The sequence below is a fragment of the Physeter macrocephalus genome, chromosome 18 (genome assembly GCF_002837175.3).
Source record: "Physeter macrocephalus isolate SW-GA chromosome 18, ASM283717v5, whole genome shotgun sequence".
Lineage (NCBI taxonomy): Eukaryota > Metazoa > Chordata > Mammalia > Artiodactyla > Physeteridae > Physeter > Physeter macrocephalus.
The window spans coordinates 16,128,752-16,136,211 of record NC_041231.1 but is presented as its reverse complement, the minus strand read 5'-3'; positions in this window follow the sequence as shown (position 1 = coordinate 16,136,211).

The window sequence follows — 7,460 nt, the reverse complement described above, 5'->3', positions numbered from 1 at the left end:
TATGCGGCTGCTTCCCACTAGCTATCTATTTTACGTTTGGTAGTGTATATATGTCCATGCCACTCTCTCACTTCGTCCCAGCTTACCCTTCCCCCTCCCCATATCCTCAAGTCCATTCTCTAGTAGGTCGGTCTTTATTCCCATCTTACGCCTACATAGCACTGTTTTTAATGATAAAAATATCAAGACTCACCAAAATGCCCATCATCAGGGGAATGGCTACATGTACATCTATGCAAAAATTGAAAATAATGAAGTAGATTGACATGGACAATGACCCAGGAAGATATCTACATGACAATACAAACAATATAACCCCACATGTACAAAAGAGAGAAACCTATTTAAATCTTTACATATACAAACATATGCACAAAAATAAACACACATTTATTTACATGTATATAAGAAGGTTGTGAAGAAAATATTAATAAATAATATATCTAAAAAGGTATTTATATCAAATATATATAAAGAATGCTTATAACTCAATAAAAGAACAAATTACCAATTTTAAAATTTTAGACAAAGGATTTGAATAGACATTTCTCCAAAGAAGAAACAAAAATGGCAATAAGTACATGAAAGATGATCAAGATCATTAGTCATTATGGAAATAAAAGTCAAAATCACAATGAGACATCACATCACACTCACTACAATGGCTATGGTAAAAAAGACAAGAACAAGTGCTGACAAGGATTCAGAGAAGTTGGTATCCTCATACACTGCTGGTGGGAATGTGAAATGGGACATCTGCTGCGGAAAACAGTTTAGCAGTTCCTCAAAAAGTTAAACATAGAGTTACCGTATTACCCAGCAATTCCACTCCTAGGTACATACCCAAGAAAACTGAAAATATATGTCAACATAAAAACTTATACAGGAATGTTCATAAAGTATTATTCACAAAAGCCAAAAAGTGGAAACAACCTAATGTCCACCAAATGATGAATGGATAAACAAAATATGGTACACCCATAAATAGAAAATTATTCTGTCATAAAAAAGAATGAAGTACTAACACACGCTACAAAATGAATGAATCTTGAGAACATTATTCTAAATGATAGAAGTCAGGCACAAAAGGTTTATTGCATGATTCCATTTATGTGAAGTATCCAGAGTAGGCAAACCCCTAGAGACAGAAAGTTGATTAGTGGTTGGCAGGGGCTGGTGGGGGGGTGTGGGGAAGACGGGGAGAGGAATGGGGAGTGATTACTAATAGGGTGATTAAAATGGTCTGAAATTAGATAATGGTAATGGTTGCACAACTCTGCGAAAATGCTAAGAGCCACTGAATTGTTCATTTTAAAAGAGTGAATTTTATGGTAAGTGGATTCTATCTCAATAAAGCTGTTATTAAAAGTAAATAAATAAATAATTCTGAAAAATCCTGAAGGGTACCCATCAAGCTAATAACAGTGGTTACTTTGGGGGAAGAAATTAATATACTTTTTAATAAGAATAAATTCCCATATTTATTACTGTGTAATAAAAAATATTGAAAAAAAGGAAGAAAGAAAAAGTCCTAAGTACTATACAAAATGGTGCTATATTAAGAGAAATGCATAGTAGTGTGTTTTATCCTTCCTGATTTACTACCTAAGGACAATATTCATTGTAGAAAATATGCTCTTTTTCAAAAACTTTTCCAGGCCCTGGGTGCATAACAATGCATAAGCCATGTCCCTTTTCTTCCAGGAATTTATGGTGCATATAAGCGTAGAGACAGGTATGCAGCCAATTGTTAAATAGTGTGCTAAATGCTGCCTGTACATCTAGCTATGAAAGCACAGAGACCAATGTTCTTAATCACTGTTCTCTCCTGCCTTTGACCCAGGGGAGAGGAGCTGAACTTTGGAAGATAAGCAGAAGTTAGCCAAGCAGAGAAGAGCTAAAGGCAGACAGGCAGGGAGAACAGCACAGGCAAAAGCCTTCACGGGTGCTGGAGCATGGGAGTTCTCAGGGAACCATGAACATCAGTGGCTATGGAACTAGTAGATGTTTTATGGGGGAGATTCTTGCATATGCAAGGGTAGGCTGGAATCAGACCGAAAAGGCTTTTAAATAATGTCTTGCTAAGGAGTCAGGACACTATTCTGTAGGCAAGGGAAAATAGCAAAGGAAAGGAGCAGACCAGATGGGAAGAGACAAGAGAAAGGAAAATAAGGTAGAGTTTCCTGAATTAACCAGGCAGGAGAGAAGAGCATGTGAGCTACAGCAGGGGCAGAGGAAGCGAAGAGGGAGGTCAGACTCAAGAAGTATTTCGGAGACAGAACAGGCAGGACTCAGGGACTCACTGGTGTAGGAGGGAAAAGGGGGTGTGACAGTGACTCCCACAAGCCATTAGTTGGCAGAGCACAGAGCACTAGAAAGATTCAAGCCAAACTTGCTTGCCCCTCAGGAAATAAAATGGATATGAAAGAAAGCACTTCATATCCAGTAAGAGAAAATATGCCCTGCACTTTGTTGGTCTCTGGATAGACAGACTCTCTTGCGCGTCAGCTGTTGTGACATTATGTGCTAGGGCAAAGAGCATTCGTTCACATGTATCATACATACTAGAGTATGTGCCATGCACTGTGCTGAGTACTTTACATGCATCATTTCTCTGAACCCTCAGGCTACCCCTTTGTAGAGGCAGAAAATGGAGGCTTACTGAGATTAAGAAACTACGTTCAAACACAGGCAGTCTGACTTCAGAGGCCCATGTTCTTAATCACTGTGCTCTCCTGCCTTTGACAAAAATGCCTCTGAAAGGTTGAGTTAAGCAGCTTGGCTTGTTCACTTCCAACAAAGTCAAGTCAGATTATAAACTCATCCTCTTTTCCTTCTCACAAGATCCAATGCACATCCAGAGTATTCATCACTTCCTCTCAGTTGAGATCAAAGCGACTCTTCAAACTTCTCACTGAGTTCCAGGACGTCTACAATGGCCATGTGAGGCAGGCATATCCCTCGAGGAGCAGCGTGGCTATATGGCCTGCCAGGTAATCCAGGCAGAAGCAAAGTGCCCTCCAAAGAAAACACCTAATCCTTTGCGCCAGTGAAACTTTTCAGCCTAATACTTGGGGATTCAGAGACTCACTAGAGTAGAGGATGACCTTTTGTTTTTACCACCTAGCATATATTTTCTTCTTTATGTTAACATCATCCCAATTTTCCTTTTGGGAACCACACTTGGTCTAGTCTCAGTATGTATGGTTGGGGTGAATGTACTTCATCTCTACCTTCAAGGGTGAGATTATGACTAAGGCTTGACCAATCGGAATACCTTATCTCCTTTGCCCCAGTCATTGGTTTCGACTTGGGCAACAGATACAATTCATTCCAGTGAGACTCAGACCCACGACACTTTTTCTAACTGACTGGAAGAAAAAGTTCTTCTTGGACCCATAAGGAAGAACGGCTGAAGCTTCCAGGGCCATCAACATGGCCAGACTCTGAGTAGACCAAACAGAGGAATGAAGAGTTGCGAGATAAAAACAAGGAAACTTTGAGCTCCTTTATCAAGCCACTCCTGAAACCTAAGCTGAACTTTGCAGTTGGTTACACAAACCAATACATTCCCCTTGATATTTGAGCTATTTTGAATTTCTGATATTTGCAACCAACAACAACAAAATCACAAGAAGGAAAAACCTAAACACCTGCCTCAATAACAACTAGAAAGTACTGAGTATGCAGCTAGCTAGCCTTCCTGCAAAAGAAACATTCAGAGGGGGGCTGCCAAGATCTGCCTAGGAAAGGCAGCTAATGTAAGAGCTGTCACACCTGGAGATGCTCAGCGTTGGCCTTGTAAATACTGCATTACATAGAGCAGCTGTGGGGTGTAAGCAACAAAAGAGAAGGTTAAATAATTTCTGTGCCCATAGCATGGATCTGCTGTCAGCCCTGCTTTCTCACATTCCGGTAAATACAATTTCTTCTAGCCTGACATCTCGCACGAGAGTCCTCCCACTCAGAACGTCCTCCCAGAACAGCTCAGCTGTTTTAATCTTAGCCATTTTCAAAACTCACCTCTGGTTTCACCTCTAACAAGGAATTTTCCCTGGTCACTGCAGGCTTTATGGGCATTTTCTTTGAGTTCCTATAAAGCTTATACCTAGGACCTCCTACATGGGATCCAGGCAAGAGTTGAGTTTGCCTATCTAGCTTGGGAACATATTCCTGAGGCTTGATTTCCATACGTGCCGCAAGCCCACAGGGAGGGCACGAGAAGAGGAATTTGGGGCTACTGTCAAATCTAAGAGGACTGGATTTTAATACTGCAAGGAGAGAACAATAGGGTCTCTAATATTCTAAAACTCTGCAATTCTGTAGAGGGCATCCTGGGGAAAAACAAGTGCTCACCATGAGCCAAGGGTCTGGGCACTCAGGCCTTGAGGACAGGGGCCTTTGTGGCTTCCTTCATTCCTCCCAAGGGTTGTGAACTGATGCAGAGCTGTGGGTGCAGTGCTGTAAGATGTTCCCCTGAGGCGATGCTAAGAGTACACTCAAATGTGCAGTTGAGAGCCCAGAAAGCCAGACTGCAATAGACATCAAAGAGTCTGTGAGACTGCCCTGATAGGAGAGTCCCCTGGAGCAGCATCAACCAGTAACACCCCCATGGAGAGACACCAAGGAGAACCGCGCCTGAGGCCGAGGCCACAAGCAATAGGAAAATCATTTGTCTGGAGCTGCCTTTGTGGAGAGCAGCTAGGCTCTAGCTAGAGGGTCTCGCTGGAAACATTTCCCAGTAACAGCTCAGCCTCTCAGCCCTTCCAATAAGAGAGGCTGTATGACACTGTGTTCAGCATAATGGGCCCTAGACTGACAGACCTGGGGTGTTATAATAGCTCTGTCCCTGTCTATTGTGTAACTTTGGGGAAAACCTCTTAACCACTCTAAGTCCCAGTTTTATCATTCATAAAATAGAAATAATACTATCACTTCACCAGGGTTTTGGCCTGATAAAATGAGATAATGCACATAAAGATTTTAACTATGCCTGGCACACGGTAAATGCGCAGTAAATATTAGGCATCATCATCATTACTGTGATTATCCAGGAGAAGATGGTGGGGATTAGAAACTGTTAGTGTATCAAGATGCCATTCATTGAGAAGAAAGGATAATAAATTCCTGCCCTGGAAACCCAGAGCTGTTGGAGGACCAGGCTCAGCTCAGGGCTCATACTAATAACGGAGACCCTACATTGTAGAGACCTCAGATTCCAAACGTGAGAGGTGGCTTACAAAGAAAGATTACAGAGATTCTGTTTTAAATTATTTGTTAATTTTTCCATATGCCTCATACGTTATCTCAGTTGGATTATAAACTTCTATAACACACAACTATACCTTTCACTTCTTATTCTTATCTCAAGGTCTAAATCAATGCCAAAGGCCCTCATTGATTGGCTGTGTGGCACCAAAGGCTTAGAGTAGAGGGCCAAAGTCATTCCTACGGTGTCAGAATATCTTGCAAGTTATCTGCAAAGTGTGGAAAGAAGAGACTCAAAAGGTTAAATAGGATACCGCACCACAACAGTTCTATGAAAATATTATGTATCAGGAGTCTTAAAAATATTCCTATCCTTCAACGTGATAATTATATTTTAGGATATTATCCTACTAATATAATCTAGTGAGTAGAAGAAACTTTAGGTGGAAAACCATTCTTCTTGACAGAATATATACACAGGAATATCTTAAAACAACCTAAATATGCAACAATAGGAGATATGTTATATAAACTCTGGATATTCTTTCATGCAAAGCAGCTATTTAAAAAATACTTAAAAAGCATTTTTAAAGGCTTAATAGGTGCTTATGATTTAATGTTCAGTGAAAAACATTGTATACAAACTATGATCTCAATTATGTTAAAATGCATAGAATATTAGCAGCCGTTATTTCTGAGCACTGGGATTTGGGATGGCTTTTACTTTCTTGTTTATACTTCCTGGTCTCTATCTCCCACATTTTCTAAAATAATAATGTATTGCTTTTTAATCATAAAAATGTTGAAATATTTTTAATTACACATATGAAAAGATCAGAGCCAGCTGAGGCTAACTCTAGCTAGACCCTGGCCCAGGTCATGAGGGGTTAGTAGAGCAGGGGGGCAGGGTGGTAAAGCCTAGAAGCCCAGTGGAGGTGAGGGAGCCCAGCCTTCTTTATCTCTAAAGAACAGTGGAATATCCAAAACAAAAACTTCTAAACTCTCCCCTGGGTCAAGGGAATACCAAGGTCTGTGACTTAGCTACTCTCTTTTGAGAGGGAGAGGAAAAAAGAAAAAAGACAGGTCTCTCTCATTCAAGACACCAGTAGTGGGGCATAACATCACCGTAGGTGGTGACATAGGTGTCCTTGACTTTTGTCCCCTCACAAAAAGAACTAACAACTCTTCAAGAACATGACACCACTGAGAGAATCCTAGAACACAGAGGTGAGGCTGAAGCACCCCCTGCACCACAGGTATCAAAACAGATTGAATTAGAAGGGTGAGAGAAGCAGCTAACATCATACTCAATAGTGAAACTTTGAAAGGTCTTCCTCTAAGATCTGGAATAAGGTAAAGGTACCCACTCTTACCCCTACTGTTCAACATAGTACTGGAAGTCCTAGCTAGAGCAATCAGGCAAGAAAAAGCAATAAAAGGTAACAGAATTGGAAAGGAAAAAGTAAGACTGTCTCTATTTGCAGATGACATGATTATATATACAGAAAATCTTAAAGACTTAATCAAAAAACTGTTAGAGCTAATCAACTTGGTGAAGTTGTAGGATACAAAACTAACAGAAAGCTCTGTAGCATTTCTATTCACTAACAATGAATTTTCTGAAAAAGAAAAAAGAAATTGATCCCATTTACAACAGCATTCAGAAACAATAAAATACTTAGGAATAAATTTAACTAAAGAGGTGAAAGATTGCTACTCTGAAAAGTATAAGACACTAATGGAAGAAATCGAAAGGGACTGAAATAAGTGGAAAGTATCCTGTGTTCATGGATTGGAAGAATTAATATTGTTAAAATTTCATTTCTACTGAAAGCCATCTAAAGATTCAGTAAAATCCCTATCAAGATTCCAATGGCATTTTTTACAGAAGTAGAAAAAACCCTCCTAAAAATTATGTGAAATCAGAAAAGACTCTGAATAGCTAAAGCAATCCTAAGAAAGAAGAACAAAGCGTGAGGCATCATACTTCTTGATTTCAAGATATACTATAAAGCTATGGTAATAAAAACAGTATGGTACTGGCATAAAAACAGCCAAGATAGACCAATGGAACAGAATCGAGAGCCCAAAATAAACCTAAGCGTATATGGTCAACTATTACCTGACAAGGAGACAGAATATTCACTGGAGAAAAGACAGTCTCTTCGATAAATGGTACTGGAATAATTGGATATTCACATGTAAAATAATGAAACTGGTCCTTTAGCTTACACCACTCACAAAAATTAACT